The 13,719-nt window shown below is 41.5% G+C and overlaps 1 long non-coding RNA gene across 1 annotated transcript; it reads left to right on the top strand.

The window, feature by feature from the left end:
- Positions 1 to 826: 826 nt before the first annotated feature.
- LOC308073909 lies at positions 827 to 5,347 on the top strand. The gene is made up of 3 exons (XR_013932054.1): positions 827 to 967; positions 3,402 to 3,488; positions 4,697 to 5,347. It is a non-coding gene; the product is annotated as an uncharacterized lncRNA (long non-coding RNA).
- The last annotated feature ends 8,372 nt before the right edge of the window (positions 5,348 to 13,719 follow it).

Raw genomic sequence — 13,719 nt, 5'->3', positions numbered from 1 at the left:
GTTCTGCTGTATCACTGCAATTGTTGAATGTGCAACTTTCAAGTCAACACACTAAAAGAGGGATCATTTAAGAGAAATACAGACATTTCACCCTATTATATAATATTGCAGTAGGACAAACAAAAAGAGCCTGCATGGGCTATTAACAAAGATTTTTAAACAGAAAAAAGTCAATATGGATATGGAAAATATGGATTCAAGTGGGTAAACTAACACACTGACTGCAAAAACATGGGTCAGAGAGATTAGTATGATACTTGCTATCATACTGCTTTAAATTGAATTGAAATGAACTGAACTATGGAGTCCAATCTCCACAGAACAACACTGCATTCCACAACTTGTCCTCTTGTTTCTGTGTTCCACAACTTGTCCTCTTGTTTCTGGCTCACAATTCCTCGCGATGCGACTCATTGTGAGCTTGTAGATCTGCTTTTCAAAGGATTTCTATACATTTTATAACTTGTGAAATGGGACATTCTGCATAATCAGTATTTTTACTTTTGTACTTTAAGTACATTTTGATACCAATACTTTTGTACTTTTACTCAATTCCGGACTTTTGCTTGTAACAGAGTTACAGAGTATTTCTACATTGCAGTATTGATACTTTTATTTAAGTTTTTAAAAAAAAGAGTACTTTTTCCACCACTGAGAATACCTCTCTCACCATGACAAGCTGAAAGAGTTCAGATAGTCAGGGCCCAGGGGAGTGATCAGGTTGTCAGGGGGAGTGATCAGGTTGTCAGGGGGAGCGGTCACGTTGTCAGGGGGGGTGGTCAGGTTGTCATGGGGAGGGGTTAACTTTGTTTTTGAAGAAGGGAAGCAACTGTTGAAGACACTTGGGAGCTCCCACAAATAGAGTCAGACACAAACGATTTTTCTCCTAAACCTTAACTAATAAACCAGGGTTTTCACCTGCTCTGGTACTTCAATCTGTGTGAGATGGTGTGAATGATCATCAACGGTAAGCCTTTATATTTGATCAATTCAGTGACTATGTTGTGTTTTGCACACTTTGTTGATCAACTTTTTTAGCCAACTTGCACCCTATAGCGACCCTTCTGGGGCGAATTTTCGAAAATAGCAGATCTACAAACTCGTCATTGTGTCACAAGGTGTCGCAAGTTCTCAACACAACATGAGCTTCTAAATTTGCTATTTTTAGCTAAGACATTTGGTGTAGAGGGAACAAGGAGGGGGGCTAAGTATGGAGCCCTGGGGGATCCCAGTCAGCAGGGTTTACTGTAAGGTAATTGTATTCGGTCTTGTGGACTTAGATTTCAGGATCAATAGGATAAGAACCACATTTCTGAATTCTCAACTGTATTAAAACTACAGTTGAGTTGCAGTGAGTGTTCAAATCGCTGTATCTACATTTTTTTTGGAAAGTTTGAAAACTGAAGACTGTAAAAGTATTTTACACCTTGTGAAGTAGCAGTTGACAAACAAGTGAAAGGGGCAGCAGGAATATATATCCAAACCGTAAAAAAAAAAAGACAAGGAAAAATAAACATAAAAACAAAGAGACAGTTTGTATTGAAGGAATGACTCAGCATAATATCTTGACAGGTTTGACTGTGCCTGCACTGGTATGCTTCATTCTGGATATGAATGACCGATCTTGAAACATAAAGTCAATGGTTGTTAAAATGTTTGGAGAGAGCGAAAGAAGTGACATCTCTAAATAAATAAATAAATAGTAGCTGGATGTTTCTGTGGTTTATTTTTATGTGTTTGGTCACAGTTTTCATGTACCCAAATAAAATATTATAGAAAAACTGTACGTATAAGGGAATACTACTATTATCTTGTAATAATAATCATGATAATAATCCCACCAGATATTTCTTCCTTGTCTCCCTCTCTACCTCAATAAATAATTACAGATTTTTTTTGTGTTTACTTGCTGAAACACTTTTGCACAGTTTTTAACATATTTCACTTTCAAACATGTTTGCGGTCATTTTAACGTCTACTCAGGCTTTTGTGAATACCCCCAGGCAGTTTTTAAATTGCTTGAGTATTTAGATATTTAGATTTAGATTTAGATGTTTATTTTATCGGACACGCCTCCTTCCTATACAAACCCATTGTAACTTCAAACTCCATTTTAACCATGATAGATTCATTCAAAAAACTCAATTTAAACCATGATAGATTCATTCATTGAAAACACCCGTCCTGACTCCTTGGTTCTGGTGACTGATATTGTCTTTCTAATGCGTGAGGAGACTGTGTTTTTTCAATTACTTTTTTCATTTATTTCATTATTATTATTATTATTCATTTTACTTTTAAGGTTATTGAAAAAACACAGTCTCCTCACACATTAGACCAATATCAGTCACCAGAACCAAGGACGGTGTTTTAAATGAATCTAACATGGTTCAAATGGATTTCGAAGTTACAATGGGTTTGTATAGGAGGGGTGCCGTACGTATATCAAATATCTAAATACTGAATCAAGCAACTTAAAAACGGCCCTGGGTGCTCACAAAAGCCAGAGTACACGTTAAAATGACCCCAAACATGTTTGAAAGTGAAATATCCCAGACCTCAGACCTCATGCCTCATACCTCAGACCTCATGCTATGTTCAGCCTCAATTTGGTTAACATTCAAAAGAGATTTGCTGGCAGCACTAACACATGATAACGTAGGATAAAATGCATGAAGGGTGTGTTGACAGTTTCTTGTCTTGTGCTTTGTGGAATGTACAGAATGTTGGATCAAAACCGCTGTTCCTCGTGACACTCAAGAAGCATTTTGAACAAGGAGAGGTCTTATAATACGTCATGTCCTAGGCTAGGGCAGGCACTGGGAGGCAAACAGCAGCTGAAAGTTTGATGGAATGCATTGACATCAATGAGAGCCAGGTGGACTAGTGCAGTGATTCTCAACCTGTGGGCCGTGAGGATACTGCAAGTTTGCCCCCAAATAATTGGCAAAACGCTACGATGTTAGTCTTTCCATAGTCATCTGTGTTCTTTAGATACCTCAATACAATTAAGTGTGCATCAGAAAACGTGTGATATGTCTTTTATCTCCCTGATCAAATTATTGACAAAGGTAGCAATAATAAAAATATATACAGGTGTATATAGTTAATTCATATGCTTGTCCACGCAGGCCTCATTTAGACCACCTCATTTCATTTAGCCATCATTTAGCCCACTTAAATACATTGCATTGCACGTGCAGCTCCAGTTAGTCTCCTCCCGGTGCCTAGAACGCGATGTATCTGACCTCTCCTTGTTCAATACTCCTTGATGATCTGAACATATGCTTCAGTTCACCAGTCTCTATACTCTATAGTTCACATTATATAATATTGCATATGGTACTCAGGTACTGTATATCTTCCCTCGCTTATTTTTGCTTATCTTTATTCTGAGTAAGCCTGCACTTACGTGGGGCGGAAGATCCGGGCTGCAATCTCAGGAGGAGACCACCCGGAGAAACCTGCATCATGTGACCAGGTCAAAGGTGAGAAACCAACCGCTGCATCATGTGACCTGGTCAGAGTCAGACAGATAAGACGTTCCCACAGAGCCTCATCCTGGAAGACAAGACATCATGAAACCTGTCCATTAATAGTGATAAATACTACTAGAATACTATCAATCTGAAGCCGTCTTGAAGATCAGACACAACATACATACTGCTCCACCTACTGTACTGCTTCTACGGGCCGACGGCGTGGAATAAACTCCCATTACACCTAAGACAGGCAGCCTCTGTGGATAGCTTAAAGCACAGCTCAAGACCTATTTCTTCACTCTTGCTTTTAGTTGATTTTTAAATCTCTGTGTTGTTATTCATGTCCTCACTGTTTTGCCTGATTCACTGCCTTTTTGCTATTATTTTAACATTGTTTTATGCTTTTACTTTTCTTTTTTTGCTTTTGCTTTATTGCTAAATTGTCTGTAAAGCACTTGTGCTTTATTCTTGCTCTGTAAAGCACCTTGAGCTTTATTATTATTACACACCTGTCTGAACCTCCTACACACAGGACACGGTGTGTAACCAAAATAAACAGGAATTTTCAAGGGCTTAGAAGGAAATTGGTAACCACTGTAGGTTGCTGGAAATGGGGAAGTTGGATGTTGTGTAGATTTATATAAAACTACTTGAAAATACAAATACAGCATTTGAGACACTCATCTCGGCTGCATTTAAACAAACCTGGCTTCAGTGGAAACCCTGCTTCCGCTTGAGGGCTTTCCACCTTTCCACCTTTCAGATGAATTATAGCGAGGACATTATGCAGCATATCTCCACACTTCCCTCCTACTTGACTTCACCACAGCACAATATGTCAATATTCTGCCTATACTCAGAACTCCAGTATGACAGGTTGGTTGTAAAGCTAATGTTTCTCATGGATATTACTGAACACAGAGTACTATTAGTAAGAGAGAACACGCCCTACATTTCGTGACAATAACGTGTGTGTGTGTGTGTGTGTGTGTGTGTGTGTGTGTGTGTGTGTGTGTGTGTGTGTGTGTGTGTGTGTGTGTGTGTGTGTGTGTGTGTGTGTGTGTGTGTGTGTGTGTGTGTGTGTGTGTGTGTGTGTGTGTGTGTGTGTGTGTGTGTGTGTGTGTGTGTGTGCGCGCGTGTGCGTGCTGTGGACAACAGGAAACAGTACAATGCACTGTCTAATAATGTCTGTCTCACTCTGTCTGTCTGTACAGGGATGAAGGAGGGAAATATGAAGGAGGGAGGTGTGGAGTCTCAGGGGTTCGATTCTGAACCAATGCCGTCTAAGCCAGACGACAGACTGGAGGTCTCCCAGTGTGGATCCTGAGCCTAGACTGAGAGCTGGAATGACACACACACACACACACACACACACACACACACACACACACACACACACACACACACACACACACACACACACACACACACACACACACGTTGGACTGAAAGCTCAGAAGAACATACATGAACAGTCCTGTTTTTATTCAGTGCACATACTGCTACTGCAGCATGGTGAGCATAACCCCAAGGTCCTTCTACTACATGAATCTGCGTCAAAACCAAACTCTGTGCACATACCACATATAAACTACCCCCACATAAAGGCTTACACATACTCACACATACACAATCGTCCCCTCCTGTGACGTGTGTGTATCCAGCTCTCTCAGGTATCTAATGGAAGCCAGAGGAACGTTGGAGCAGCAGAACTATGAAAGTCTGACCATCAATTCCCCAAGAGAGGAACTGATCAGACCTGATCACACCCGCTGATTACAACTGTTCTATTATCTATTCATTCATGCATTCATGCATCTCGTTTTTGGTTCAATGTATGAATTTCAATTAAAAAAGATTCTATGTCAATATAAATGTCTGGTCATTTGGGGCGGCAATCACCATACTCTAAATCAAGTTTATTGTCAGATCACACTATTACAGGTGTAAATAAAAAGATAAATGAATTTATTTTTTATTTTTTTGTTTTACTATATTCTTATTATTCTACTACGATAGAATAATCACTAAGAAAATAACCAATAGTTGCAACCAGTTGTTCTATGAGTTAAAAGTGTAATTACAGACATTTTCCCTAGTTGGTTTTCATGGTTCCCTACACAGTAAAATCTTGAGTATTAATTTAATTATTAACTCTGAGAGTGTACAAATGTGCTTTGTACATGATCAGAGTTACAGATGGATAAATTAATGACTGTGTATGATGAACTCTTTAAATATTATTGGCACACACCAATAAACGGACGCTTATGCGTTTAAGCGTTCGTTTATTGGTGTGTGCCAATAAATAAAAAAATATATAAGTATTCTGTCCTCAATTGATTTTAAATTTGGGATGTGCTACCTTTTGGGGATTTTTTCAATTCCTACTTTTTATTTTTTAAATAGTGCTTACCGGTATGTAGTTAATCGATTATTTGATATACTTCCTTTTAAACATTGATTCTTGATTATTTGATTCTTGAATTATAAATCAATAGTAATAATCGAAAAATAATCAATAGTTGCAGCCCCAGTTTTGTGTGGGAGCTGGAGGTGGTGATTATGAGCAAGGTAGAAGAGAGAATCAACCCAATACCAGAGCAAACTGTAATGCTATTTGGCCCTGAACAGAGAATACACAGTGACAGGATACCTGAACACTTTGACTGATTCAAAATCTAATTAAATCCTTGACTATGTACTCAGAGCGCACAGTCTCGCCATTGAGAGAGAGGCCGCCACAGACCTGGCTCCCAAGAGAAGACAGACCGTACACCCACTACAAGATGTACTTTCCAACTACCTGCCAAATGTACCACCCAAAGTGAGTTTGAAAATATGACTAACAACAAAAAACTCCCATATCTGCTTGTTGAAGTAGCAACACATTTCTGCTTGTTGAAGTAGCAACACATTGCTACTTCATGCTACTTGTATGCTGTTGTGACCGAAGGAGGATGTTCAATGGATTACAACTACCTTAACTAATTAATCATATTACCACTCGTCCTCCACGACCTACACTGGCTCCCCGTTGTCAAACAAAGAATCCACTACAAAATCCTGCTTACCACCTGCAAGGCACTCAATAATCTGTCTCTCCCCTGCCTCTCTGATCTTCTCGAACATTACATCGCCTCCCGTTCCTTCAAGTCCAGTGAAGCCAACCTCCTGGAGGTCCCTAAGGCCAAGTACCGTACCTGGGGGGCCAGGGCTTTCTCTGTTGCTGCCCCCTCCCTCTGGAATGCACTCCCCAACCATAATGTAACGTTTCGCGCATCGAACTGGAATCGAATTCCGGTCACCAGCTCGGCAGACCGGCAGGTAACAAGCAATGCCAAGAGCGCTAGCCCCCTTGGAGAAGCAAGTTACGGCCGGGTCTTTTGCGGGGTTGCAATATTAGAGACGCCACCTCCCTCCAAAACCACACTCAAAACCCATCTCTTCAGGATAGCCTTTACCAGTCGATGTCTAGTTAGGATGTCTCCCCAACCCATGCTTAACATTTTATCAATTTTAATCTAGCACTTACGTCTATTGCATGTTTGTGTTTCTTTTCTTATTAAAGTTGGTTCCTTCCTTTCCTTATACTGAGCTATCATCATTATTATTATTATTGTTACCCTGCTAAATAAATGTAAGGCAGACCAAAGTGTAGGGTATAAAAATGGCAATTATTTTATTATAGAAAAGCTTACAAAATGGTACTGTCATTTATTTGCATATATAGAAATGGTTTAAAAGTAAATATATAGAAATGGTTTAAAAGTGTTTAAGCAAATATAAAGGGAAGACTGGCACAAAAGGTTAGGTAAATCAAACGTAAATCAAACAAAGGGAAAGGAACAGCGGTCCTTAGTGTGCCGCTTGTTCCACATGGACCTACAGATCAATGACAAAGCAGACAGTTCACAATATGCCCAAAGCATGTGACACAATATGCACTCAGCTACAAAATGTCACATGAAATACAATGGGCAAACCAATAAAAGGATTACCTTACCAATAGCTCTTGTTATATACACATCAGACGCCTCTCAATGTTTCCACACATCACAACAAGCTCCCCTGTCTCCACCTGTAGCTGTTATACAATGAGATAGGTTAAACCAAATGTTAAGCAAAATCATAAACAGAACATACATAGACCTTTGTTCTCCTTTGCACATACATAGTCTGATACTCACATATCTCCAGTTTAAATGCCTATTTCACTGGAGACTAGGCCACACTCCAAACAATTGCTGAACACTGGACAGGCAACTCACACACACACACACACACACACACACACACACACACACACACACACACACACACTCAGACATTCAGACATTCAGACATTTTCACTGTCACACATACATTTGAGTTAAAATATATGTGAAAGAAAGGAGACTATGTTTTTGAGAGTGCCAGAATTGATTATGTCTTGTACGGCCCATCATAGAAAGCTGTCCGTTGAAATTCTGAAGAGGCGTTTTAGTAGAAGCATGTGCACCTGCATGTGAATGAGCTAGAATGCATATGGGCATGCATGTGTAACCATGGCAGGGAAAGAACAGCTCAGTAAATTCGACTTCACCACCATGGGAGTTCCACCCAAGGAATCAATTAAAAGTGCTATGTCTGTGGTGTTTTGTAGTTGTTTGTTATGTGTTTGTATGTGTGTATAGCCTTTTGGAAAAATTTGAAAAAAACAATAATTTATTATTAGAATCTAATAAAATAAAATAAAAGTAAAACCCAAACTATTATTAACACACACAGTACACTTGTACACTAGCACAGGGTTAGAGTCCGGAGAATAGAAGACAAGATGTTCCAATTCCAGAGAATGCAGGAAACATGGACGCATTTTATTGATGAGAAAACGGTTTTACAAAAAGATGTTAACAAAACAAAAGGTGGAAGAAGCACACATGATTCTAAAACCAGAGAAGTGTTAAATACTTCTCCATATGATCATTAACCATATGTGAAACTGACAAAATAAACCCATGTCCTCATACTACACTACACTTAAAGGGGAATGTCACTTTAAAACTCTTCATGGAGTCCTTTTCGCATGTACTTTTGTGTGCACCGTTTTTTAAATTGCTCCATTCAACTGAAAACTCTGTGCTACACATCCCTGTTTCTGGTGACTGATATCGTCTTTCTACCTAATGGGGAGACCTTCATTTTTCCATTTCATGCATGGACTTCTTGACGCAACATTACATTACAGAAAATATGAACAATTATTGTTTGTCCTTCAAATTCTCCTTCACTCTGTCAGAGAATGGCAGTGTATAACTAGCTGTCCACATCCCATAAGAAAAACGAATAAATACTAGATTCTCCTTCCTTTTCTTGTTTGTCTTCATTCCTCTACTTCCTGCGAGGGCGCTGTGTGTGTTCTAGTCAGGCTTGGATGAGCATCATTTTGGAAAATGTAGACTTGATATTTATGTTTGATAACATTACAATTTTACAATGTAATACAATGTTTATGTTAAGTGTGACAACATTTGTCAATTTCTCTCACAAGTCATAATGTGAGCTTGTAGATCTGCTATTTTTCTAATTGTCATACGAAGAAGCATATACAGGGCTTAAGTGGTTAGGAAAATGCCCAGTCGTCACTCATGAGGGGGCTATGGCCTACGGGGCACATGTTCCCTCATAGTCGCATCCGGCACAAATGTCTGCCAGTTTTCTGAAGTGAGGGCCCCATTCATGGAGGTGATCGAGGCAAATGTTGTCCTCCTGGTCATCGCTGCTGGACGAGTACAGGGAGCTTAAGGAGCCAGCTGTAGAGCCACTGCTGTCCTCACGTTCATACCCCAGCAGCATGTCATCTGAGGGGCTGCTTGGGTCGTTGTCCACTGACTTCAGTCCCTGGACAGACGGAAATCAGTGGTGGAAGAAGTACTTAGATTATTTTTTAGTTAAGTAAAAGTAGCAATACCACAATGTATAGAAATACTAATTTACAAGTAAAAGTCCTGTGTTAAAAATATGACTTGATGCCAAACGTATTAATTGGCATTAAGTACCATCTACAAGTTGTGGGCTTGTAGATCGCCAAGTATAAGTGGTTAATGCATGTTTTGTAATAATGACAAATAATTGTATTGGAGCAAAAAGTAAAATATTTGCCTGAGATAAATTGTACTGAAGTACATTACTTGCAGTGGTGTGTTCTACTGTGTTACGCTATACGTAGCGTAGAATACCGTCCAATTACATTTGAAAAAAATCGTATACCCTCTACTAACCATTTCATTCGGTGACCACGTGCGAGCGTATACGTGTGCATGTCGTGCGTGTGGGAGGGAATAATATGGTATACCCTCCAAAAAAAACTATAACACACCACTGATTACTCAAGTAAATGTACTTAGTTACTTTCCACCCATGAAAGGTCAGAAGCATCCCAATAACGGACTGTTTCAGATGCTACCAAGTGACAAGTAGTCTCGTAGCCACTAGCAGTAGACTGCTAAACAGCTGCTTCCCCTGGATAATCAGACTTATGAATGAACAAGCAGGCGAAGCGAGCTGAAAAGTTAAAGTTCTAATCTGAAAACTTGAGAGCGAGCAAAAAACGGGAACTCCATTTGTAATACCATGACAACACTTGTCTGTTGGAACTGGTGAAAAATACATGACTGTCCTTTTCATTTTCTCCCTTCTTGCTGGAGTCAATGACGTCCTCAGACAAGCTGGGATGCATTGAGCATCTGCATCTGCATCTTGTCATTTTATGTCTGTTCGGGTTGATACAAGTTAGGTGAGAGTGTATTCCCACTAAAATCATAGAACAGATTCTATGATTAGTTTGTATTCAGATGCTATTCTATATATAGTTTGTGGTGAATTTTTTTTTTTTTATTCCCTGGAATTACATTGACAAACGTGTTTGGTAGATTTTGGATAATGTATCCTACAGTATATTGAAATTGCCTAGAGGGTCAACCAACAGTGGGTCGACGGTGGGTCGGTGGTGGGTCGGCGGTGGGTCGGCGGTGGGTCGGCGGTGGACAGTGGGTGGACGTCACAAACGTAACCTGCGAGGCGCACTGTTGCTCCGATCCGCACCAAACTTGGCACCAACACTGGTCAGGGGTCTACCATCAGAATAGCAACACCAGGCACCATTGCACAGTGTTCCTATGGGCTGCAGGGTTTAAACAGCCATAGCTCCAGTTCCCAGCATGCTTAACGCCCCAAACTTGGTAGGTGCTCTTAGATGGCCAATAGGGACATGCTGTAATTGCTGAAGCCCCGCCCCCTGCTTTCCTATAGGCTGGGGTTTAAACAGCCATAACTCCAGTTCCCAGCGTGCTGCAGGCTCTAAACTTGGTGGGTGGTCCCACAGACTTCCAATTTCATCAAAAATTACAACTTCCGGTTTCCCTTCCTACTACCGGTTTGTCGGATTGCCTTGAAACTTCACCCACACACTCTATGAGGTAGTGATGTGCGGGTCGGGTTTTTTCATGACCCGCCCCGCCCCAACCCGCGACGGAACGCGACCCGCCTCAACCCGCCCCGCGAACCCATATATAAATCTATGGCTCAACCCGCCCCGCGACCCGCGGTGGGAATATATATATATATTATATAGCGCTCTTTTAAGTACCCAAAGTCCCTTTAAATGTCTACAGTAGCACAACATTGTCATGGGCTGAATAAACAAGCATGTTGGTCAAAATAGGGTTTTTTTTTTTTTTTTCGTGGAGAGCGGCTGACCCGCTCACCCTCAGCCCGCATAATTTTCTCTGAAATCCTGACTCGACCTACCCGCGCCGCGGGTTGACCCGCGGGTCCCGCGGGTTACGGGTCGACCCGCTCATCACTACTATGAGGGGTGTGGAGTTCAATGGTGAAACCCAGAAGTGGATCTGTTTTACCAGGAAGTGGTCGCCGAACACATGGTCGCACAGGTATGACAGTGGACCTGGGTGCTGCATGTGCATCGCTGCCCGGCAGCAATTTTATAGCAGTGTTTAACACTTCAAATGGCCATACTTCGGTGACCATTGCTCTTATCAGCGCAACATAGGACTAGGTTTGAAGGCTGTGTAGCGGCCTGAAAATCTAGTAATATACATTATCCAAAATGTTAAGCCAATATATTATATTGCCAACAGCAACGTTATGACACACGCACGCACGCACGCACGCACGCACGCACGCACGCACGCACGCACGCACGCACGCACGCACGCACGCACGCACGCACGCACGCACACACACACACACACACACACACACACACACACACACACACACACACACACACACACACACACACACACACACACACACACACACACACACACACACACACACACACACACACACGAGATGGCTGCTGTTTTTACCTCAACGATGAAGTCGGCTATGCTGACAGCGTCAGGCTTTTTCCAGTGTGGCTGCTGTAGCTCGCTGACTTTGTAATCCTGGGGAAGAAGACAGACAGATAAGGGTTAGCAGCACAGAGCCGCATGCCTGCTGACATTTTCTTAAGTACTTAAGCCCTATAATTCTTCATATGACAAATGTAGCCAATTGTGATGTGATGTGATGACCCCCCCCCCCCCCCCGAATTGTTTCCATCTAGTTTTGCAAGAAAAGGACATTTCTTCTGTTGACTGCATTGTTTGTCCTATAGCAGTAGAGATACATATCTCATATGTATATATCATATCTCGCACATTGTGTGGTGCTGCTGCCTTGAGTAGTAATACATCACTGGTTCCATTACTCCTTCTGTCAAACGCAGCCTCTAGCCACAGGACTCTGCTGCTCTTAATACATGCAGTTTGGGGCAGCCATGTCCAAGGTGGTTGCCAGTATACATACCTCAACCCAACCAGAGTGGTTCACTCAACCCTTTCTCATTCTTCTTGTAACCATACAAAATGAGTACGTGACCTCTGGCTGCAGACAATGACTCCTCAAGACATGTTTTTAGGTCTTTCAGCCTACTCCAAGTTCTTCTGAATCTTTGTGAAAGCACTTGTTTTTTTCCTATTTTGAAAACAAAAACAAATATCTGCTCATCATATCACTGCACGCCAGGGTATGGCAGAATGTAATGATTGGCACCAACCTCTCTTTTCCTGTACAGTATGGTCTTTGTGCATTAGGACGTAAGCTGAGCAATGCTGCAACTTGAATAATACAGGACAAACACAATGACGTCAGTCACCTTCGCAAGGTGCTGTTCTACGAACAGTTGCTTTTGGTGTTAAACACCTTACAACCCTTTTCCACCTTACAAGATCTCCTTTTCTAGATGAAAGTGATTTTGGTTGTCCTCCACAATTTCCATGTCTGTCTCATCTTAAGGATCTTAAGGAACATTTGTCAACATAAATCGGATGTCATGAAAGAGCTTTGTGGTAAAAACTTCTTTAACCCTTCCATTGTGTTAGGGTCTTTTTGTCTCCGCCAGGCCGAAAGGCATGGCGAGAGAGTATGTTTTCGCCCCTGTCCGTCCGTCCGTCCGTCCGTGTGTCCGTGTGTGTGTCCGTCCGTCCGTGTGTCCTGTCTGTGTGTTACCAGCTAATCTCCGGCACCGTTGGCCCGGTCGCTGCGAAACTGTGCACACACACTCCCTGGATGCCAATTCAGAACCTCTGCCTCAAATTTTTCACATGGGCCTGTTATAGCGCCACCAGGAGGCCGATTTGTGCAAAACCCATTTTTTTCCATTACTCCTACAGTTTTTAACCAAACCTCATGCAAATCGGTACACAGTATCTCTATAGTCATGTGATCAACCCTGATCTGTCCGATTTCCCATATTCCATCCTCATTGGCTAAGGTTACCATCCAAAGTTTGCAGGTTTGGTCCGTTTTGAACAAACTGCCTCAAATCATGAACGCAGCTTGCCATTTGCATAAAATTGCACACGCACATTCCCACTAGGCCGAGGAAGAAATGGCACTTAAAACTTTTCACATCAGCCTCATGGTGGCGCTATAACAGGCCGATTTGCATTTTTAACTATAACTGCACCGATCTGCGTGAAACTTTGCACGCCTACTCCCTAGAGGCCAAGGAAAAACATCTGCACTGCATTTTTCACATCTGCTTTTTACAGCGCCACCAGGAGGCCGACTTATGTCAAATACATTTTTGGATATTAATCCTTCAGATTTGATCCAAACATCACACAAATCGGTACACAGTATCTCTATAGTCATGTGATCAAGACGCATCTGTCCGATATTTCAT

Source organism: Gymnoscopelus braueri (assembly GCF_963280865.1).
Source record: "Gymnoscopelus braueri genome assembly, chromosome: 18".
NCBI classification, from domain to species: domain Eukaryota; kingdom Metazoa; phylum Chordata; class Actinopteri; order Myctophiformes; family Myctophidae; genus Gymnoscopelus; species Gymnoscopelus braueri.
The sequence above is the reverse complement of the archived record's forward strand: the minus strand, read 5'-3'. Positions and strand labels throughout refer to the sequence as shown.